We start from the raw sequence: 25466 nt of genomic DNA, 5'->3' as shown, positions 1-25466 counted from the left end.
CAGAAAGGGGCCACTCTTCCTTTCTTCTTGTACCTCATTTGATGTGTGGGTTATGTTTTGGGTATTCCAGTTTTCTAGGTTAATATCCACTTATTAGTGAGTGTATACCATGATTCACCTTTTGAGTCTGGGTTACCTCACTTAGTATGATATTCTCTAGCTCCATCCATTTGCCTAAGAATTTCATGAATTCATTGTTTCTAATGGCTGAATAGTACTCCATTGTGTAGATATACCACATTTTTTTGCATCCACTCTTCTGTTGAGGGATACCTGGGTTCTTTCCAGCTTCTGGCAATTATAAATAGGGCTTCTATGAACATAGTAGAACATGTATCCTTATTACATGGTGGGGAATCCTCTGGGTATATGCCCAGGAGTGGTATAGCAGGATCTTCTAGTAGTGAGGTGCCCAGTTTTTGGAGGAATCGCCAGACTGATTTCCAGAGTGGTTGTACTAATTTGCAACCCCACCAGCAGTGGAGGAGTGTTCCTCTTTCTCCACATCCTCTCCAACACCTGCTGTCTCCTGAATTTTTTTTTATTCGATATATTTTTTATTTACATTTAAAATGATTTCCCCTTTTCTAGCCCCCCACTCCCTGAAAGTCCCATAAGCCCCCTTCTCTCCCCCTGTCCTCCCACCCACCCCTTCCCACTTCCCCATTCTGGTTTTGCTGAATACTGCTTCACTGAGTCTTTCCAGAACAAGGGGCCACTCTTCCTTTCTTCTTGTACCTCATTTGATGTGTGGATTATGTTTTGGGTATTCCAGTTTTCTAGGTTAATATCCACTTATTAGTGAGTGCATACCATGATTCACCTTTTGAGTCTGGGTTACCTCATTTAGTATGATGTTCTCTAGCTCCATCCATTTGCTTAAGAATTTCATGAATTCATTGTTTCTAATGGCTGAATAGTACTCCATTGTGTAGATATACCACATTTTTTGCATCCACTCTTCTGTTGAGGGATACCTGGGTTCTTTCCAGCATCTGGCAATTATAAATAGGACTGCTATGAACATAGTAGAGCATGTATCCTTATTACATGGTGGGGAGTCTTCTGGGTATATGCCCAGGAGTGGTATAGCAGGATCTTCTGGAAGTGAGGTGCCCAGTTTTCGGAGGAACCGCCAGACTGATTTCCAGAGTGGTTGTACCAATTTGCAACCCCACCAGCAGTGGAGGAGTGTTCCTCTTTCTCCACATCCTCTCCAACACCTGCTGTCTCCTGAATTTTTAATCTTAGCCATTCTGACTGGTGTAAGGTGAAATCTCAGGGCTGTTTTGATTTGCATTTCCCTAATGACTAATGAAGTTGAGTATTTTTTAAGAGGCTTCTCCGCTATCCGAAGTTCTTCAGGTGAGAATTCTTTGTTTAACTCTGTACCCCATTTTTTAATAGGGTTGTTTGGTTTTCTGGAGTCTAACTTCTTGAGATCTTTATATATATTGGATATTAGCCCTCTATCTGATGTAGGATTGGTGAAGATCTTTTCCCAATTTGTTGGTTGCCGATTTGTCCTTTTGATGGTGTCCTTTGCCGTACAGAAACTTTGTAATTTTATGAGGTCCCATTTGTCAATTTTTGATCTTAGAGCATACGCTATTGGTGTTCTGTTCAGTAACTTTCTCCCTGTTCCGATGTCCTCAAGGGTCTTCCACAGTTTCTTTTCTATTAACTTCAGTGTGTCTGGCTTTATGTGGAGATTCTTGATCCATTTGGATTTGAGCTTAGTACAAGGAGACAAGGATGGATAAATTCGCATTCTTCTGCATGCTGACCTCCAGTTGAACCAGCACCATTTGTTGAAAAGGCTATCTTTTTTCCATTGGATGTTTTCAGCCCCTTTGTCGAGGATCACGTGGCCATAGGTGTGTGCGTTCATTTCTGGATCTTCAATCCTGTTCCATTGATCCTCCTGCCTGTCACTGTACCAATACCATGCAGTTTTTAACACTATTGCTCTGTAGTATTGCTTGAGGTCAGGGATACTGATTCCCCCAGAATTTCTTTTGTTGCTGAGAATAGTTTTAGCTATCCTGGGTTTTTTGTTATTCCAGGTCAATTTGAGAATTGCTCTTTCTAACTCTGTGAAGAATTGAGTTGGGATTTTGATGGGTATTGCATTGAATCTGTATATTGCTTTTGGCAAAATGGCCATTTTAACTATATTGATTCTACTGATCCATGAGCATGGGAGGTTTTCCCATTTTTTGATGTCTTCTTCCATTTCCTTCTTCAGAGTCTTGAAGTTCTTGTCATACAGATCTTTCACATGTTTGGTAAGAGTCACCCCAAGATACTTTATATAGTTTGTGGCTATTGTAAAGGGGGTCATTTCCCTAATTTCTTTCTCAGCCTGCTTATCCTTTGAATATAGGAAGGCCACTGATTTTCTTGAGTTGATTTTGTAACCTGCTACTTTGCTGAAGTTGTTTATCAGCTGTAGGAGTTCTCCAGTGGAGTTTTTTGGCTCACTTAGGTAGACTATCATGTCATCTGCAAATAATGATAGTTTGACTTCTTCCTTTCCAATTTGTATCCCTTTGACCTCCTTATGTTGTCGAATTGCCCGCGCTAGTACCTCAAGTACAATATTGAAAAGATAAGGAGAAAGGGGGCAGCCCTGTCTAGTCCCTGATTTTAGTGGGATTGCTTCAAGTTTCTCTCCATTTAGTTTAATGCTGGCTACTGGTTTGCTGTATATTGCTTTTACTATGTTTAGGTATGGGCCTTGAATTCCTGTTCTTTCCAAGACTTTAAGCATGAAAGGATGCTGAATTTTGTCAAATGCTTTTTCAGCATCCAGTGAAATGACCATGTGGTTTTTTTCTTTGAGTTTGTTTATGTAGTGGATTGCATTGATGGATTTCCATATATTGAACCAACCCTGCATCCCTGGGATAAAGCCTACTTGATCATGGTGGATGATCATTTTGATATGTTCTTGGATTCGGTTGGCCAGAATTTTATTGAGTAATTTTGCAACGATGTTCATAAGGAAAATTGGCCTGAAGTTCTCTTTCTTTGTTGGATCTTTGTGTGGTTTTGGTATCAGCGTAATTGTGGCTTCGTAGAAGGAATTGGGTAGTGTTTCTTCTGTTTCTATTTTGTGGAATAGTTTGAAGAGTATTGGTGTTAAGTCTTCTTTGAAGGTCTGATAGAATTCTGCACTGAAACCATCTGGTCCTGTGCTTTTGTTTGGTTGGAAGACTTTCTATGACTCCTTCTATTTCATTAGGCGTTATGTGACTGTTTAGATGATCTATTTGGTCCTGATTTAATTTTGGTATTTGGTATCTGTCAAGGAAATTGTCCATTTGGTCCAGATTCTCCAGTTGTGTTGAGTATAGGCTCTTGTAGTAGCATCTGATGATTTTTTGGATTTCCTCAGTTTCTGTTGTTATATCCCCCTTTTCATTTCTAAGTTTGTTAATTTGGATACTTTCTCTGTTCCCTTTGGTCAGTCTGGCTAAGGGTTTATCTATCTTGTTGATTTTCTCAAAGAACCAGATCCCGGATTCGTTGATTCTTTGTATGGTTCTCTTTGTTTCCAATTGATTGATTTCAGCACTGCGTTTTATGATTTCCTGTCTTCTACTCCTCCTGGGTGAATTGGCTTCTTTTTGTTCCAGGACTTTCAGGTGTGTCCTTAAGCTGCTAGTGTATGCTTTCTCCATTTTCTTTTTGGAGGCACTCAGGGCTATGAGTTTTCCTCTTAGCACTGCTTTCATTGTGTCCCAAAGATTTGGGTATGTTGTACCTTCCTTTTCATTAAATTCTAAAAAGTCTCTGATTTCTTTCCTTATTTCTTCTTTGGCCAAGGTGTCATTGAGTAGAGTATTGTTCAGCCTCCATGTGTATGTGGGCTTTCTCTTGTTTTTGTTGCTATTGAAAACAACTTTTACTCCATAGTGATCTGATAAGAGGCATGGGATTAGTTTGATCTTCTTATATTTGTTGAGGTCTGTCTTGTGACCAATTATATGGTTGATTTTGGAGAAGGAACCATGAGGTGCTGAGAAAAAGGTATATTCTTTTGCTTTAGGGTGAAATGTTCTATAAATATCAGTCAAATCCAATTGGTCCAAAGCTTCAATTAGTTTTACTGTGTCCCTGTTTAGTTTCTGTTTTCCTGATCGGTCCATTGAGGAGAGTGGAGTGTTGAAGTCCCCCACAATTATTGTGTTAGGTGCAAAGTGTGCTTTGAGCTTTAGTAAAGTTTCTTTTACGAATGAGGGTGCCCTTGCATTTGGCGCATAGATGTTCAGAATTGAAAGTTCTTCTTGGTGGATTTTTCCTTTGACCAGCAAGAAGTGTCCTTCTGTGTCTCTTTTGATGACTTTAGGTTGAAAGTCAATTTTATCTGATATTAGAATGGCTACTCCTGCTCATTTCCTGTGACCATTGGCTTGTAAGATTGTCTTCCAGCCTTTTTTACTCTAAGGTATTTTTTTATCTTTGACACTGAGGTGTGTCTCCTGTATGCAGCAAATTGTAGGGTCCTGTTTCCTTATCCAGTCTGTTAGTCTATGTCTTTTTTTGGGGAATTGAGACCATTGATGTTAAGAGATATTAAGGAATATTGATTATTACTTGCTGCCATTTTTGATGTTCTTTTTATATTTGAGTGGTTATCTTCTTTTGGGTTTGATGAAGGAAGGTAACTATCTTGCTTTTTCCAGGGTGTAGTTTCCCTCCTTGTATTGGAGTTTTCCTCCTATTATTCTTTGCAGAGCTGGGTTTGTGGAAAGATATTGCGTACATTTGGTTTTGTCATGGAATATCTTGGTTTCTTCATCTATGGTGAATGAGAGTTTTGCTGAGTATAGTAGTCTTGGCTGACATTTGTGTTCTCTTAGAGTCTGCATTAGATCTGCCCAGGATCTTCTAGCTTTCATGGTCTCTGGTGAGAAGTCTGGTGTGATTCTGATAGGTCTTCCTTTATATGTTACTTGGCTTTTTTCTCTTACTGCCTTTAATATTCTTTCTTTGTTTAGTGCATTTGGGGTTTTGATTATTATGTGACGGGAGGTATTTCTGCTCAGGTCCAGTCTGTTTGGAGTTCTGTAGGCTTCTTGTATATTCATAGGCATCTTTCTCTCTTTAAGTTGGGAAAGTTTTCTTCCATAATTTTGTTGAAGATATTTGCTGGCCCTTTCTGTTGTAAATCTTCACTCTCATCTATACCTATAATCCTTAGGTTTGGTCTTCTCATTGTATCCTGGATTTCCTGGATGTTCTGGAATACAAGCTTTTTGCATTTTGCATTTTCTTTGACAGTTGAGTCAATGGTTTCTATGGTATCTTCAGCGTCTGAGATTCTTTCTTCCATCTCTTGTATTCTGTTGTTTATATTTGCATCTATGGCCCCTGATTTCTTCTCAAGGTTTTCTATCTCCAAAGTTGTCTCCCTTTGTGATTTCTTAGTTGTTTCTACTTCTGTTTTTAGATCCAGGATGGTTTTGCTCAGTTCCATCATTTGTTTGTTTGTGTTTTCCTGTAATTCTTTATGAGATTTTTGTGTTTCCTCTTTCATGACTTCTGCCTGTTGACTCAAGTTCTCCTGCATTTCTTTAAGTTTTTTTTTTTTTTTTTTTTTTTTTTTTGCCTTTCTTCTATATTTGCTTCTATCTCTTGGGCCTTATTCTCCTGCATTTCTTTAAGAGATTTTTGTGTTTCCATTATACGGGTTTCTAGCTTATTCATGTTCCCCTGTATTTCTTTAAGAGATTCATTCATGTCCTTTTTGTGTTCTTCTAGCAGTATCATGAACAGTGATTTTAAATCCAAATCTTGTTTCTCTGGTGTGTTGGCATAACCAGGACTTGCTGATGTTGGAGAGTTTGGTTCAGATGCTGCCATATTGTCTTGATTTCTGTTAGTAGCATTCCTGCGTTTGCCCTTTGCCATCTTGTTCTCTGGAGCTAGTTGGTGTTGTCTCTGGCTGGTGTTTCAGCTTCCTGAGAGGCTCTATGGCTATTTCTGCAACACTGGATGGCAGGGTTTCTCCTGTTGCAGATTGCTGATGTGCTGTCCTCCTCTTGGGTGCTTTTGCAGCCCTAGTGTGTTTTGCCCCAGATTGTGACAGTGAACCAAATGGTGCCCGTTTGCTCCTTCAGGGAGTGCTGAGAGTGTATGCTGTGGGGACCTTTTCTGCGTGCTGATCACTCTGCTGGCCAGCGGAACTCCCAACCGGGTTGGTGTACACAAGGCTAGCCTTGCTGCTCAGGCCCTGAGTCTAGGCAAAAGCCTGGCAGGCCAATGTCTGAGCAAAGTTCCCCTCAGCTGTGAGTGTTAATTGGGTCTGTCATGTGGCGGATGGCAGCGTGCGTGCGCTCCCTGAGAGTGCTGGGAGAGTCTGCTGGGCTAACAACCTCCTGGCCGGGTCTGCACACAGATGGCCCACCAAGCTGCCCGGGGCCTGGGGGCAGTCCAGGGCCTGACCGTCTTTGACCCCAACTATGTCAGCCTCAGGCTAGCCTGTTAGCTGGTTTTGCCTGCTAGAATTCTCTGGCTTCCTGTAGGCAAGATGGCGGCAGCGCTCACAGGAGCGTGCACAGGCCTGGGCTAACAACCTCTTGGCCGGGTCGGCACACAGATGGCCCACCGAGCAGCCCAGGGCCTGGGGCAGTCCAGGGCCTGACAGTCTGAGACCCCGGCTATGTCCGCCTCGGGCTATGCCTGTTAGCCGATTTGGTTTTGCCTGCTAGGACTCTCTGGCTTCCCGTAGGCAAAATGGCAGGGGTGCACGCGCAGGCCCGGGCAAACAACCTCCTGGCCGGGTTTGCACACCGGTGGCCCCCCTGACCAGCTCAGTGCCTGGGTGCAGGCCAACGCCCATCGGGCTTAGACCCCTGCGATGTTGGTCTAGGGTTGTATTTGCGTACCTCAGTCTGTCTGATTTCTCTGGCGTCCGAGAACCAATATGGAGGCCTCGTAACTGACTGGCGGGAGGCAGAGTTCTGATGTAGCTTCTGTGTGGTGAAAGGCGCCGCCTTAAATCCTCTGCTGCTTGCAGCCCGGCTGGCCAGCGATGGCCAGTGGTCGTGGGCGCAGGGTCTGCCTGGACCCTGTCAGCTTGGTTCCACTGCTGATGGCCCTTCCTCTGGACCAGCCGCTGCTGCTGTTGCTGCTGCCGCCGCCGCTCCCATTTCATAGCTTCTTACTGTTGGTTTGCATGGAAAGTATAACAAAATGATAACTTACTTAACTTTATATTTCATTTCATGAAATTTCATATGTATTTGCATGTGCAGACATGCATGTGTACACCATTTCAAGCATGTAGAGGTTAGAAAATAATTTTTTAAAAAACATTTATTTAGCTTAGTGTGGTGGTATGTGCCTTTAATCAGCACTTGGAAGCCAGAGACAGGTGAATCTATGTGAGTTCAAGTCTACCCTTGTCTATGTAGGAATTTCTGGAATACCCAGGGTCACAGAAAAATATTGCCTAAAAATATATTTTTTATTCCTATTTTATACATATGGATTTTTGTCTGCATGTATGTATGTGTACCAAGTGCATACTAGTACCCAGAGAGGCTAGATGAGGGCATCAGATACCCTGGAACTGGAGTTATAGACAGTTGTTAGCCACACTGTGGGTATTGAAAATTGAACCTGGGCCTTCTAAAAGAGCAACATGTACTTTCCACCACTAAACCATCTCTCTAGTGTCTGAACGGTACATCTCTCTCTCTCATATCTCTATCTCTCTACCTCTCTATCTCTAGGTATAGGTATAGATATAGGTATAGGTATAGGTATAGGTATAGGTATAGGTATAGGTATAGATATTAGTTTTCCCAATAGATAATTCTACAAATAATTGTAGTATTGAAAAAAATCCCTAATACATAGAAATTCTTTTGTGGTTTTACTTGTTTCTTTTTTCTATCAGAAATAGGTACTTATGTTTAACATTGATTTGGTATTTATGTGCAAATATGGACAGTTTCTTCTGGACAATCATATTGCGCAATTTTTGAATTCCTACAATTGTTTTGAAGGATCTTTCTTATAAAGTCAGTGCTTGCCTTAATATGTAGCTAGTTTAGACCTAACTTGGTAACTCCTTGAGCAAATTTTTACTGAATCAACTGATATTGATTTATTGAGGTACATTTCATTGTATACAAGTGTATGATTTTATGTGCAGTACTTTTCCAAAGCTTGGGACATAGACATGAGGCTGGTTCATGAAATAAGTTGAGATGTTTTCCTCCATTTCTCTGATTGTATAGAGATGATATATCACAGGAATTACTTGCTCTTATACTGTTGTAAGAACGCACATCTATAAAATTCTATGATAACCAGTTTTTTAAAATGTCTTTGAAATGTCCATTGTTTTCTTTTTCACTTTCTGTTTTCTTTCTTTTTCTTCATTTTTGTTTCTTCATTTTGGGGCAGGCCGTGAATTTGCTAGGTATCCAAGATTGGCCTTGCAATTTTCTGGCCTCTAACTTCTGTGTGTGAGAAATAAAAATTTGGACTGCACCAGGCAGTGGTGGCACACACTTTTAATCCCAGCACTTAGGAGGCAGAGGCAGGTGGATTTCTGAGTTTGAGGCCAGCCTGGTCTACAGAGTGAGTTCCAGGACAACCAGGGGTATACAGAGAAACCCTGTCTCAAAAAAACAAAACCAAAAAAAAAAAAAAAAAAGTTTGAACTGCTACAAGTGCTATGCAAAATTTATCTGCTTGAGTGCTTCTTTTTTTTATTTGATATATTCTTTATTTACATTTCAAATGATTTCTCCTTTCCTGGAAGCACCTTAAGAAATGTTCAACATCATTAGTCATTAGGGAAATGGAAATCAAAACAACCTTGAGATTTCACCTCACACCAGTCAGAATGGCTAAGATTAAAAACTCAGGAGACTGCAGGTGCTGGAGAGGATATGGAGAAAGAGGAACACTCCTCCACTGCTGGTGGGGTTGCAAGATGGTACAACCACTCTGGAAATCAGTCTGGTGGTTCCTAAAACAACTGGGCATGACACTTCCTGAGGACCCTACTATACGACTCCTAGGCATATACCCAGCAGATTCTCCAGCATGTAATAAGGATACATACTACACTATGTTCATAGCAGCCCTATTTATAATTGCCAGATGCTGGAAAGAACCCAGGTATCCCTCAACAGAAGAGTGGATGCAAAAAATGTGGTATATCTACACAATGGAGTACTATTCAGCCATTAAAAACAATGAATTCATGAAATTCTTAGGCAAATGGATAGAGCTGGAGAACATCATCCTAAGTGAGGATAACCCAGTCTCAAAAGAACACTCATTATATGCACTCACTAATCACCGGATATTAGCCTAGAAGCCTGGAATACCCAAAACATAATCCACACATCAAATGATGTCCAAGAAGAAGGAAGGAGTGGCCCCTGGTTCTGGATTGCTTCTTTCATGATTGTTGTCTTATGGACTTCTTCATTGCTCTTTATTGTCACCTGCTTTCTTCTTTCATTGGAAATTTTCTCTGTATTATGTGTGTGAATGTTATATGTACATTTATGTATGTGCACAGGTTTATACATTCAGGAGTATGCACTTGTAAAATATTGAGGTCAATGTTGGAATGTTTTCCTTGATCATTCTTCACCTTAGTTTTTGAGGCAGGATTTCTTTACTGAATGGATAGCTAACCATTTGGGCTAAACTGAATGTCCAGAATGTGTCAGGAATTTGCCTTTCTTGGTCTCCAGCTCTAGAGTTACAGATGTTTGAGGGTACACCTGACTTTTTATGTGGGTGTGGGGATTCTAACTCAGGTCCTCATACTTGCACTTTACCCACTGAGTGTCTCCTCAGCCCCATGATTTTTATTATTATTATTGTTGTTGAATATCATGCAGTTTGGCCACTTGTCCTTCATCTTTGTGTGTACTAATATTTGCATGTTTTCTCTTCAGTTGACTCTGGTTTTCTTCCACATTGTAATATGTGCTTGTATTTTGCTAGTCTTTGTAGCTAATGAAACAGTTATTTCTGTTTGATATTTTCTTTAATGGAAATTATTTAGAAGGACATTTTGAATTTATACATGCCCAAACCTTTCTGTCTTATGTTTGTAAATTTCTTGTTTGGCTTTGCAGTAGTTAATGCGGTCTGCATAGTTTCTATTTTGGTGACTTTTGATGAAATATTGAAAAAATTAATCACTTCATGTTGACTTAACAAATTAACTTGTAAGTTTGAAGACTGAACATTATTTATTAGAACTTTTATCTATTCAAAAATAAGTGATGATGCACACCAATTAAACAAAAGGCACTATTTTTATTATAAAGTCTTTCCATGTCTGGCAATTCCTCAGTTTGCCTTTTGTGTTATACCATAGGCCACACCCTAAAATTCACAAATTCATAATTTATCAAAAGATCCTAATAAAAATCAGGAATATTCTGTGAAAAGTATTTCAAATTCTGTTAGCAGATATTAGTGAAGTATGAAGTGTTTTGGCCACATTCCTTTTCCTCAGAGAGGGAGGAATGAGATTCAGGTAGAATTGTTATGAAGCAATCCATGTAAGCAAAGAAAAATGTTTAAAAACAGGAAATCAAATAGCAGATGATTTCAAACAAAATTGAAAACAGGAATAAAAGGAATAAAGAAGAATAAAATCTAGACACATGTCTGCTCCCTCTTTTATTTTTGACTATTTTGATTATTTGCATCCCAAAACTTGCCTCCCTCCCAGAGATCTTTACCCTATCCCCCTCCCCTTTTCCTCTGAGAAGATACTACCCCTGTCCCTGGGCCTTCCCCTTTCCTGGGTCATCAAGTCTCTATAGGATTAGGGGAATCCTCTCCCACTGAGGCCCAACAAAACTTGGAGCTCCCAGAGACTAAGCCACCAACCAAAGAACATACAGGGACTGGTTCGAGGCCCCCAGCTCACATGTCTGCAACTTCCGATCTCATTCCTGCCCATACTTCCTAGCCCCTTGCCACCACGGTTTACTTCTTATTACTCAAGTACATCATATTTCTTCCCTCTTAGCTTTTGTATTGTCCTATCTCTTTACTAGAAATACTTTCCAAGTCCTGAGGAGTCTAATTCTTTCTTGGAACTCTTAGTATAGTGTACCTCTTGAGACTCTATATTTTGAATCCAGATTTGTGTGGTTTTGAATTCCATATCCACGATTAACTAACAATAATTATTTCTCATCATTGGAATTCATGTTTTACTTGTTGACTGCCTCATTCACTGTGAAATTTAAATAGTTAATCAATTATTCATCTCTATAATTTAAGAGGTCTTTTTCTTTTTCCTAATTGGAAGTGAATTAGCTTCAGTGTTGGTAGTACCCACCAATCAGATAAGATGTTACTGTCCAACATAACCTGTACAATACAGTTTCATTATTTTGGTAGTTCAAAACATTCTGAAACAAGTTAATACTCTTATTGCTAAGTGACATATCAGCATATCCTTGATTGCATCTGTGTGTTCATTTAAGGGTTTTCTTTGCAAGTGAGTGTCAACAGTAATGTACTATTAAAGCTTTGTTTTTATTCGTAGTGTCAATGCTCCTTAACAAAAGGCATAGCTTATAGCTTATCACAAGCTTCATTACACTCGACCCTGCTGATCTTTATAATTTGGATCAACATTTATTGACCAACATGTTACAATGAACTCATTTGAATTCAGTCAATACAATCAACCTGCTGTGCATCTCAGTATAGGTCAATAAATTTATATTCAAACATTAATGACTTATTAGCTAAAAGCTTTATGAAGCAATACAAGACAGTATCTTGTTAGGTACATTAGTTCTGTCATTCATTTGACATGCAGGTTCTGGCCTTGGTGAGAAAAAGGTTGGAAGAGAGTTTAAAATATTAACAATCAAATTGCATTCATACACATTCCATATATACACCCTACAAACCACAGAATGGATAAAGATCTACAGAATAGCACTTTAAAATAACAGGCCTTTCATCAACCACATTTGGGAGATGTGACAGAGTAGAAACATTTGTGTTCAATTACATTCTTATGTCGTTTTGCTTGCTTCTAGCATATTTTAATCAGAATTTCAAATTTTGTTCCTTCCAAATCTGCCTCATTTATGCATTGTTTATGAGTGTGAGTATATATTCTTCCCAGCCGGGCTTTGTGATTTGAATAGTTGCCTGGATTCAATATTAATAAAGAGTTGGTCTGTATTAGGTTTCTCTACCTTTTCATCCTAGAAAACTACTTTGCATACAATGTTTGTCAAAATAGTAACAGGAAAACCAATCACAAGCGTTTAGACACCTGTCTGTAATTCATCTTATTATTTGCTGCATTCGTGTCATATTTTCTGAACTTTATGTGATCAGAAATAGAATCTAGGCCTACTTGGCTCACTTTGCTTGGTTGGAAAAGCTGTGAGAGATAACAAGTGGTATTCCTCAGGATTCACTTTTGGATCTACAAAGAAAGCAAATTGTACCAATATCCAATTAGACGTGTAAATAATGTCACCATTTGAATTTGTAATGTTTTCATAAAGTTGGACTTCATTTTCATTTTATTCTTTTTATTTAAATCAAGGCATGGTCTCACCATGTAATTAAGCTGTCTTGGACCTTTCTACATAACCTGGGCTAGACTTGGCCTCACAATTTTCTTACCTTAGCTTCTTGAGTGCTATAAATTCACCATGCCTGTCTTCTTTCCATTAGACAAAATTCTCAATAGGACATGGTTTTACTTCCCTGAGGAACATGTGACAATATCTGGAGACATTTTAATTGACATAGCAGGTATGCCAGGGTAGGAGTTTTTACTGGAACCCAGTGAGTATTAACCATTAAACATTCTTAATTGTATATGGCAACCCCTACCCAAGAATTACCTGGGCTGAATTGTCCATGGTGCCATACTGAAAAACTTGATTTTCAGAAGTGTCATGCATTTTGCTTTAGCTCTAGTCAACAGAAGGAGAATCCATCATTCATTCTCTTAGCTAGTTCACATTATGTAACTCTGTTTTTAAATTGCCATTTACCTGTGTCAGATGCACAGCAGCGAATCTACTTCTCCATATGAGGGAAATTGTTTTCTGTTAACTGATAACCTCACTTTAGTAGTTTCTTTCCCAGCACATCAAAGCTCACAGTAAGACTTGCCACAGCAAGTGCACTTTTCAGTGGCTTTATGGCATCTAAAGACTCTCTTTGACTTTCATACTGTGCTGCTCTATCCTTTATAAGCTAGCCATAAATTATTTATGGAGATTTGATCTCTCTCTCTCTCTCTCTCTCTCTCTCTCTCTCTCTGTCTCTCTTCCTCCCTCCCTCCCTCTCTTTGCTATTTTGCTTTCTTGTCTTTCCCTATCCACTCCCTCTTTTTCTTACTTTCTCCTAAAACTATATTTTATCTGGTGGCAAGATTTTAAGTGAAAGCCATCCAGCCTTTGTGGGGGTGAGGCAAAGGGTGGTAGCTGTCCTCTTGGCATTTACATAACACTTTTTATAGTACTAAGTCATCTCCTTTTGGATTTTAAAAAACTATTGTATAAATAATTATTAACTATCTGACATATACAACGATTCATATGTATTGTTTGTCCTTAGAATTCCTGTTTTCATGTAATTTCAGGAAGATCCTTCCTGAAGCAGTTTAGAGCAGCACTGGGAATAAAAGCTCATTTTAGTTCTAACCTCTTTAGGTTTCTATAGACTATTAATGTACAGAGTGGAGGAAAACCACCAAAGAATGACTATGTAAATTCATATAGATATATATGTATCTATCTTTATGCTGGACACAAATAAGGTCTCTGTTATAACTATTCAAGTTACAAGTGAATGAATATAGATATATTTCAATAAAACTGTAATTATGGACACTCAAACTTTTGAATGTGTAATTAATATTATTTCTTCTCTAGATTACTCAAGATGATCCTATGTAAATAATTGTTTTTCTATATTTTTAAGGGTTTTCTTCAATATTTTATTTCAGAGGGGAGACTGGGAAGGGGGACAACATTTGAAATGTAAATAAATAAATTAATTCATAAAAATAAGATAAAATAAGATTAAACTATAAAAAGTTTATTTTTATTTTACACACATGAGTAAAGTTTTTATTTTACAGACATGAGTATTTTGCCTTCATATTTTTATTATGTGTACCATGTTTTTGCCTGATACTTGTGAAGGTCAGAAGAGGGTATGAGAGTTCCTGGAAGTAGAGTTACAGATGGCTGTATAAGATGACATGTAATCATGAAGAACCAAACCCAAGTCCTATGTAAGAATAAGGACACTTTTACCAACTGAGATGTCTCCAGGTAGTTCAGTTTCACCATACCAATCCTTTCTTCTTTTCTTCACACAATAAGCCATCTTTAATTTTTTTTAACTCTTAGTGCTGGTCACTTCATTAAATCCATTTTATATTAAAATGTTTGTCATTATTGAGACTTTATTAAATATAAGCTTACAATATACTTACAGATAAATCACTATTTCTTACATCTTTGTATTTGTACAGTCTTCCTATGAAGTTGATTTTTGATGAATTGTTACTTTAAAGAGCATAGTTGGCAAAATTATATTTAAGATTTCTGATACTCCCTGCTATTGAGTACAAAGTTCTATTCAAATCAGTGATTCTTCATTTATTTTAAATTTCACACTAATTTTTCTTTGACAATCTAATGAAAGTTGATTTTCTTCCATGAAAAAATACACTCATAAAAACTTCCAAAAATTTAGTTGAGTTCAATGACCCCTCTGTGTCCATAAAATGTTTTAATTTCAGAAATATGGTCCTAGGCCATAGACAGGAGATACTTGCCTCACATCATAATAGTACTTTTTGGCTTTTGCTTTTTATCCTCCTTTGAGTGTGAGAGAGCAAAAGTAAGAAAAAGTGAGATAGATAGATAGATAGAGAGAGAGAGAGAGAGAGAGAGATCCCAAATTGCTAGTATGAAGCAAAAATTACTTCCACATAAATATGTTGAATTTCTAATATGATAATGCTTTACCTGAAGCATCTCACTGTCATACTAATTTCTTTGAGTTAAGCACAAAAATTGGTACAGCTCACTAGGAATGATAAGGACAGTAGGTGAAAACATCTGAGTTCATTTATTTAACTTTCAAGTGGCCTTATTTTTCTTAACTTTCAGATGTAAATCATTGAACACATTCTGAACTAATGTCTACCTTAAATTTTGCGTTTATTATCAGTAAAATCAAAGTTTAAAGTTTGTATTACTTATTGGAATATATTCACTATGTGGATATATATATATATATATATATATATATATATATATATATATATATATATACACACACATACATACATACATATATAGCTAGTTTTCATAAGGATAGTATCTTTCTTTTTTCTTTTCTATATTCTTTGTTTACATTCTGAATTCTTTCCCCTTTCCCGGTTCCCCCCTCCCCGTAAGTCTCATAAACCCTCTTCCCGCCACCCATTTCCCAATCACCCCCTCCCATTTCCCTGTCCTGGTACTCTCCTACAATGCTGGATCAACTCTTTTCAGAACCAGGGCCCTCTCTTTCCCTCTTCTTGGGTATCATTTGATATGCTAATTGTGTCTTGAGAATTCAGAGCTTCTGGGCTAATTAATATCCACTTATCAGTGATTGCATTCCATGTGTATTCATCCCAAAGCCTTCCAACCTGATAGTATCTTTCAAAATCAACTAAGTACTTCAGTTTCACCTCGTATATCCTCTCTGTATCCTCCTTCCACCTTCCTCTATGTTGTAATGTCTTTCTCCTTTTCCCAATTTCCTTTCTGTATTCATGTCATGTACATAAACGTGGTTTTATAGCTCAACATAAAATCTAGAATCTGTACATGGGAAGAAATATGACTTTCTGGTCCTGCTTTATTTAACTATATGTGGTGATCCCCAGATATATCTACTTCCCAGTAAATGATAAAATGTCACACTTCATTTTAGCTGATATGTGTGTGTATGTTTGTGTGTGTCTGTGTCCATGTATGTCACATAACACATATAATATATAGCATATATTACTTCGATGTGTAATATAATATTTACATCATATATTATAATATGTATTTTTTCTTTGCTTATTCCTCTGTTAATGGACACCTAAGTGAAGTTGAGTCTATATCTTAGGCATTGTGACTAGTGTTGCATTGAAGTTCTAATTTTAACTAGGAAATTATGTGTTAACTGATTCTATGGACTAGAGTACCCTATATTTCTGTAATTATGCTCCTGAAAATTATGCCAAGTTTTCTCTCGCTCAATTTATAGTTTGTCCTACATCCATTTAGAAACAAAAAAAAAATGAACTTAAGTATTCACCATTCTCTATCATTAGTGTGTTTTTTGCATTTGTGCTGTCTTGTTTATGCTCATTCAATTTCAGACTCGATAGGTGAGAAACAGCTCTTGATTATTGTTATCTCTTTTGTGATTATGTTAAGTTATAAGTACCATTCATACCAAGAAACACTTGGGCTTAGGTAACTTAATAGATACATATTATATGTGATTATTTGTGCAAATTCTTTCTTTTTCTGACCTTTATTCTTTGAGAGAGTCTCTCTGTGTAATTAAGGATGGCCTCAAGCTTACAGTGCCCCTGCCTTACAGCCTCAGGTGTGCTAGTATTATTTGTATCACCATTCCCATGAAGCTGGCAATATTAATAGGGGAATCAAGGAAAAGCCTTTAATTTTCATTTTCTCTTCTTCCTCCTTTTTCTCCTTTTTCTCTTCTTCCTCCTTTGAGACAAGATTTCTCTATGTAGTCCTAAGATGTCCTATAGTCCAGACTGGTCTTAAACTCAAAGAGATATACTTCTGCTGTCTCTTCCTCCTCCTCCTCCTCCTCCTCCTCCTCCTCCTCCTCCTCCTCCTCCTCCTCCTCCTTCTTCTGTTCTCAAATTCAGAGATCTGTCTGCCTCTTTCTCTTTAGTGCTGGGATTAAAGTTGTTCACCACTACTGCCTGGCCTTTTCCTTCTTCTTTAAGACTAAGTTAAACATAGTGGAGATTTGGAGAGTTAGTTAAAAAAATCCGTTTTCTCTTATGTTAATGTAACTAAATTATTACAAAAGAAGTAGACTCTGCGAATAAAACTAGCATAAGTTTCTATAATATAAAATAATTAGCCTCCTCTATACATAAAGCAGATAAGAACTCATAAAGACTAGTGAACATAGAATGAAACAGAAGACAAATTTTTAAATGAGTCTTTTAGATACTTAACATCTTTTATTATTTTAATTTGATCTACTGGGATAAGATTATATTTGGTTTTGGTTTGTTGTTGTTTGCTTGTTTTATTATTATTTTTATTGTAGATATATAAGTAAATAACATAAGTTTAAAGCATAGTTATTTTTTAAAAAAATATTTGTTATAGAATTTTTAAAGCCTGCTCAGGAGAGAAAATAATGCAATAAAATACAGTCTATGGCTTAACCAGATCCTACTTATGTGTCTAATTTTTATATATTCCCTCCTTTTCTTTGCTACTTTAAGTTTTAGCCCTTGCATCATTTCACCCCTTGAATACCTCAGTGTACAACTTTTTCAGTTACTGACTGTTGCATAATAGCTAGCTTCCTTGCTGTCTGGCACAGCCATTTCTCTAAGGACTCCCTAGAACTTTTAAATAAAAAACAGCATTTAGAAGCCATATTTTGGGAACTGTAGTGAAATACACACATCTTGACTATTGTCATTGTTTAGCTTTTGAGTCCTAAAGCTGTTTAAAACCTTCATAGAAATTTTTATAATTAGTTTTCTCAGCATTTATGGTGAATTGTAAATATAAAAGGCTGGCTCTGCAAGAGGAGTTTATTAACTGCAAGTCCTAAAATGATTTTCCTGAATTCCTGTAGCAATTTGTTTGTATATGGTTGGAAGGGATTGAAACATTCAGGAGAAAACTAATTTACTGAAGGATTTCTTTGAGGCAACAATTCACTACAATGTAAATATCTGTGGACCTGCCAATAGGGCTGAATTATTGTTATGTTTATAAGGAGGACTACCTTTAGCCATATAATATTTGGTTGATGTCAAGTCACCTATTTCCCTTTTACCATTGTTAAACTTACTTTCCTATCATATTTGTTCACTCAAAATTGGAGGAAAAAAGACATACTTTAGTACTAAATCTGCTGTGGGTATATAAACTTTTATTAAACTAGACAACACTCTGAATGTGTGGAGTTTAAAGTGGCAAATTTTGCACAAAACATGCTAGATGTCTTGATTTTATTCCCTTGAATACAGTTATGTTCTACTTTGCATAAATGTGTTTATTCTGTTATTTGCATCTGAAAATGACTTTTTTCATTGGTAATGACTGCTATAATATGAAAAAATATCCTATGATTCAGCAATCCTATGACAATATCCAGACAGGTGCTATATATTGCCTTGGTCTGTCTCATTTTCAAGAAACAAAAAAGGTCAAAGATTGCTTCATTTTGTGATTTAAATTTCAAATGATAAACTTTCTTGTTGTCAGTATGTTCTTCACATTTTCTAAGTATTATTTGCATGAAATATTAGAATAAAGAAAATGTATATGAGAAGGATTCTAAGTAGTTGACTCTCATTATGTCTATAATATAGACATAATGTTTGTACCTTTTATATCACTATCTATTTCCATCAAGTTAAATGGTTCAACTTGTAAGAACTAGCTGAATTTTAAAATATGTTTTCTTGTCACTGCTTGCTCAAACTTATCAGCCAACATCTTGGAATAAGCTGGGCCTGATTCTGCATTTCCCATAATCCTAGCACTTCTGAGGCAGGAGGTAGGAAGAGGCAGAGTTCAAAACCCTCATAGTACTTGGGAAATGGGAGGCAAGAGCAACAGAAACCAAGGTCATGTTCAGCTGCATAGTGAGATCAAGACAAAGATAATCCCCCTCCAAATTCTAAAATAATAATAATTTAAGTAAAGCACTAGATGGTATAAGAGAAACAATCTAGGCATCTGACTTATGATGTGCATGTGTTAGTTGATGATCCAATCCCAAAAAATGTTTTGCCCAAGTAAGCATTTTAGTAGTGCTGTCTCCATCTAGCCCTCCATCAGGAACATTGATTACTGGCCTCTGGTTCTTGCACAGATGATGACATCACTCCAGTTATTTTGTAGGAAGAATAGGGCATATCGGTTTATTGTGCAGCAAAAGTCAGGGGGTCTTAACAAATATTTTGGCTCTACTTGTATTCCATCTGAAATAAAATGAACTGCAGTTAAGGCTTTAATAACAGCTCCATTTATGTATCCTTCACATTGCATGACAGTCCATTGTGTAGCACTGGAACAAACCATTTCCCTTGTCTTTGCATTTTATTTATGAATTTTACATGAAATCATTACCATTTTTGTATTCAGTTCTTTTTCCATAGCGGAAGCAGGAATCTAAACAGGCTGTTACATTTCAAAGACACATTCATTAGGCCTGAATTATGAGTTCAGCACATCCTGAAAATAGGAACTGCTCAGAACCTCCTCACAGCTGTCGTTTTGCCTTTCCCTTACAACTGCCGTCGTCCCACACAGAATGACGACGCCATTCCACACCCACCAGATGTTTTTGCCACCATTTTAGGGTGTCAGCCTTGAATACAGTGATTTGAGGTTTTATCACAATCAAAATAGGCTGCTTTTAAAGAAGATGGGGGAATGAAAAGAGAAGGTTGTTGACATTAGCATGGAGGTGCTGGGAAAAAAAAAGTCTAATGGTTTTAGTCATTCTTCTGGAGGTAGAAAAATCTGAATATTCTTTGTTGTATAAAGATAAGAGACCTGGCCAACATCTGTAAAGGAAGATTGGCTTATCCATATAAAATATCACACTTTAGTTCTAAAGGAAAGACAATAAATACCATCCTCAATATTATTTTGAACTAACAAATTATTATACATATTTCATTATATTAGCAACATATTATAAAGTCATATAACTATGACGATATCATCTGATAGAAAGATCCATAATTTGTTTGTAGTATATTAATCAACTTTCCCAAACCTTTTCTCTGCTAAATACCTTGAAGGCATAAGTTGATTGAAGGAAATTCAGGGCTTCCTAAAAATAAAGAAAGAAGTGAAAGCTGTAAGGGAATTTTAATTAAAATCTGGTCATCTAACCTTCTTGTACATCAATGTCCATTTCAGTATAGACAACTATATTTGTATTTATCAAACACTCTGGTAGATATTGGAAGTAATTATATTATGTTGTAATGAAAGCTGGGATAAGGCACGAAAATGAGCATTTATAATGTGTTCCATGTATTTTAAATACTTGTTATGTATCTTGTTTGGTTTGGCCCTTTATATTTTCATGTAATGGAGGAATTTATACCCTTTGATTACAATGCAGATTTTAGATTGAAGATCATCAGCTGATTTTTTTCTATGTAGCAGAATGAAAAATATGGCAGAATAATTGTCTCGATCTCTATCTTTTTCAATAAAATGATTGTATTTCAATTGAGCAAAGTCCTGAGTTTTCAAGTACACCAAGAGGAAAGAGCATTTCTGGGTAGACTTCTGCAAAATGAAGAATGTTTTATTTTTGGTTGTTACTAGTTGTTTAGGAAGGTTGGAGTCTAAAATAAATGAATGGGAATAGAGAAATATACTATTATATGTTGGCACATAGCTTAGGTAGTATTTACTCATAATTTATTATTTGGGATTTTCATACATGATATAATGTGTTTTGATCAAATCCACCTTCTTCGGCCTCTTATGTAACTCTTTCCATATCTATGCCCACAACTTTTCTTTCCCAACTTTGTATATACTTTTTAAAAAAACCCTGAGTCCATTTAGTGCTCACAGTATGTGCATGGGTGTGGAGCCATCTACTGGACTACAGGTAGTAACCATGGATGGGCTAAATCCCTGAAGAAAACCAACTCTTCCTCAGCAGTCATTAATTACCAATAGCTTTCACCTAGGGGTGGGACTTCATGAGCCCTTCCTCAATTGATGTTGAGATTTTTCCCAGTATGAGTTTTGCACAGGTTTTGTATACGCAGTCAAGCCACTCTAAGCTCATGCATATGATGGACATGTCATGTCCAGGAAACACTACTATGCAGAAGTCCTTCATTAACCCTGGGCCTTACAAACTTTTAGCCCCTCTTTCATGGTGATCTCTAATCTTTGTGGGGCAAGAGTGATAATCAGTGATACATTTGGAGCTATGAAATCAATTCTATAAATGAAAACTCAAAGACATCTTTCTAGCATTTTGTGTCACATTAGTCATATGGTAGGTACTCTTCATTGATTTTCTTTCCCCAGTGCAATGAATGTCAATCATGTATCCATAGTTAGTTTTGTTAGTAGACTCCATCACATAGACATATTATAAGCTCTACATTCAATTGTTGATAAAATACCCATTATCATAGTTTTGATCATTATAAATGAAGGAAGGCCTTATTGGGCAGCACTGGGAAGGGGGTACCTGGGTCCTGTGAAGGCTTGATAACCCATGCTAGGGCCCTGAGGCAGGAGTGGATGGGTAGGTGGGAGAACACCCTCATAGAAGCAGGGGGAGGGGATAGGAGGTTTGGGGAGGGAATACTGGGAAGGGGAATAAGATCTGAAATGTAAATAAATAAAATAACCAATACAATGGAAAAAATAAAAATAAATGAAGTTTCAAATTTGCAATTAATGTTTGTTAGCAAAGGGAAAATCATTTATCTCCAATGGAGTGTAACTGGGGATATAAACCACACTCCATGACAGTCCTATGTCCAGGAGTAGTTATCCAATGAACTCAGTAGGTTTTTTGTTTGTTTGTTTTGTTTTTGCTTGCTTACATGTTGTATATGAGGGGTGGACTTTTTTGCTTTGTCTTGTGTGGTTTTGGTGGATTTTGTGCTGTTGGTCTTTTGATTATTTTGTTTTTTGTTTTTTTGTGTTTTGTTGTTTTGAGAGAAACACAAACACACAGAGACAAGGATAACAAAGCTGGATGGGTAAGGATGTGGGGTGAGATGATGGAGGGGAAACTTGAAGAAATATATGTTTATAAAGAATGCTTCAAAAATAAATGAAGCTTGTATATACTTATAAATCTTTGGGAGGATGTATGTTTACATTTTCTGGGTAGCTCTCTAGCTATACTTGTATGACATTTAAAAATTTCCCTTAAATACCTGCGTTTAAAAGAAGATTTTTATAGAAAGTGCAGCACTTCTAGTTGCATTTTAATCTATTCTGGAAATCTGTGTCTTTTGATTGGAATAATTAGATCATTTTTTAAAACCTGATTGCAGAATTAACAAGTTTATGTTTTTAATAAAGTTAAAGTTTTAATAAAACTTTTTCAACATCCATCTTTCCCATATGCTCTTAGTCTTGTCTACTCATTATATTTTTATTTAAATAATTTGAACATATGCTTTTAAATTTTATTTCCTCTATGGACATTTTATGCTGTAACTATTTAGTTTCTTCCTCAGACATGATCTATGTCAAGTAGTATAAATTTTAATTTACACATTTTTCTTTTCTTTGTTTTTTGTTTTTTTCTTGTTTTTTATATTCTTTTTTATTCAATATATTCTTTATTTACATTTCATATGATTTCCCCTTTTCTGGCTCCCTACTCCCTGAAGGTCCCATAAGCCCTCTTCCCTCCCCCTGTTCCCCCATCTACCCCTTCCCACTTCCCTGTTCTGGTATTCCCCTATACTGCTGCACTGAGGCTTTCCAGAACCAGGGGCCACTCCTCCGTTCTTCTTGGACATCATTTAATTTGTGGATTATGTCTTGTGTATTCAAAGTTTCTACATACCATGAATGATATTTGAGACTGGATTACCTCACTTAGTATGATGTTCTCCAGCTCCATCCATTTGTCTAAGAATTTCATGAATTCATTGTTTCTAATGGCGGAATAGTACTCCATTGTGTAACTATATCCCATTTTTTGTATCTATTCCTCCGTTGAGGGATACCTGGGTTCTTTCCAGCTTCTGGATACTACAAATAGAGTTGCTATGAACATAGTGGAGCATGTGTCCTTATTGCATGCTGGGGAATCCTCTGGGTATATGCCCAGGAGTGGTATAACAGGCTCCTCCAGAAGTGTCATGCCCAGATTTCTGAGGAACAGCCAGACTGATTTCCAAAGTGGTTACACCATCTTGCAATCCCACCAGCAGTGGAGGAATATGTCTCCTGATTTTTTGACCTTAGGCATTCTGAATGGCGTGAGGTGAAATCTTAGGGTTGTTTTGATTTGCATTTCCCTAATGATTAATGATGTTGAACATTTTTTAAGGTGCTTCTCAGCCATCTAAAGTTCTTCATATGAAAATTCTTTGTTTAGCCCTGTACCCCACTTTTTTTTATTTGGTTTTTTTGAGACAGAGTTTCTCTGTATAGCCCTGGCTGTCCTGGAACTCACTCTGTAGACCATACTGGCCTCGAACTCAGAAATCCGCCTGCCTCTGCCTCCCAAGTGCTGGGATTACAGACGTGCACCACCACTGCACGGCTGTACCCCACTTTTTAATAGGGTTATTTGGTTCTCTGGGTTCTACTTTCTTGAGTTCTTTGTATTTATTAGATATTAGCCTTCTGTTGGATTTAGGGTTAGTGAAGATCCTTTCCCAATCGGTTTGTTGATGTTTTGTCCTTTTGACAGTGTCCTTTGCCTTACAGAAACTTTGTAGTTTTATGAGGTCCCATTTGTCAATTCTTGATCTTAGAGTGTAAGCTATTGGTATTCTGTTCAGGAACTTTTCCTCTGTGCCCATGTCCTCGAGGGTCTTCCCCAGTTTCTTTTCTATTAGTTTCAGTGTGTCAGGTTTTATGTGGAGGTCCTTGATCCACTTGGAGTTGAGCTTATTACAAGGAGATAAGAATGGATCGATTTGCATTCTTCTGCATGCTGACCTCCAGTTGAACTAGCACTATTTGTTGAAAATGCTATCTTTTTTCCATTGGATGCTTTCAAAGGAAGAAGTCAAACTATCACTATAACTTCAGCAAAGTGCTGGTTACAAAATCAACTCAAGAAAATCAGTAGCCTTTCTATACTCAAAGGAAAAGCAGACTGAGAAAGAAATTAGGGAAATGACCCCCTTCACAATAGCCACAAACAGCATGAAGTATCTTGGAGTGACTCTAACCAAACAAGTGAAAGACCCATATGATAAGAACTTCAGATCTCTGAAGAAGGAAATCGAAGAAGACCTCAGAAAACGGAAAAATCTTCCATGCTTGTGGATTGGCAGGATTAATATAGTTAAAATGGCCATCTTGCCAAAGGCAATTTACAGATTCAATGCAATTCCCATCAAAATCACAACTCAGATCTTCATAGAGCTAGAAAGAGCAATTCTCAAATTCATCTGGAGTAACAAAAACCCAGGATAGCTAAAAACTATTCTCAACAGTAAAAGAACTTCTGGGGTGGGGGGGGGGGATCAGTATCCCAGACCTCAAACATTACTACAGAGCAATAGTGATAAAAACTTCATGGTATTAGTACAATGTCAGGCAAGCAGATCAATGGAATAGTATTGAAGACCCAGAAACGAATCCACACACCTATGGTCACTTGATCTTCCACATTTTTCATAGTCTGCTTTGTAACAATATCATGCTATCTTGCAAATAACATTAAAACTGTTACGCTAGTAATATTTTTATTTCTTCTGATGTCTTCTGTGCAATTTCTAAGTCACAAGGAGAAATTGATGTACCTAGTGAAATCCTAAACTGTAAGGTAGATCCTTCCTAGATGCCTGTGTTAGTTAGGGTTTTACTGCTGTGAACGTACACCATGACCTAGGCAACTCTTGAAAGGACAACATTTAATTGGAGCTGGCTTACAATTTCACAGGTTTAGTTCATTATCATCCTGATGGTAAGCATGGCAACATGAAGTCAGACATGAGTGCTGGAGGAGTTGAAAGTTCTACATCTTGATCCACAGGCAGCCAGGAGGAGACTCTGATTTCACTGGCCAGACTTGAACATATATATGAGACCCCAAGTCCTGCCTCTGCAGTGGCACAGTTCATCTAACGAGGCCATAACTTCTCTAATAAGGGCCCACCTCCTAATAGTGCTATTACCTGTGGCTCAAGCATAGTCAAGCCAGCAAAGTGGCTCCTCCATTTATATTGCAGCATATGTACTGCCACTGAAAATGTGTTTTAAGCATTAGTGATCATTGGCTTATTGAGGATGGCTTGTCGAAACATAAGCTGTGGCCTCAAATTTGGCAACACTAGAAATGTTAAGAGATCACAGAATTTGAACATAATTTTGTTAGATGTCCAAAAGAACAGTTCAGTCAATAATGAATTGTAATTAATTAATTTAATTAAAAAGTATAAATATGTTTTATACAACATAATGCTTTTGAATATGTATTGTTCAAAA

The sequence above is a fragment of the Apodemus sylvaticus genome, chromosome X (genome assembly GCF_947179515.1).
Source record: "Apodemus sylvaticus chromosome X, mApoSyl1.1, whole genome shotgun sequence".
In the NCBI taxonomy this organism is placed as follows: Eukaryota; Metazoa; Chordata; class Mammalia; order Rodentia; family Muridae; genus Apodemus; species Apodemus sylvaticus.
Note: the sequence above shows the minus strand (reverse complement) of the source record.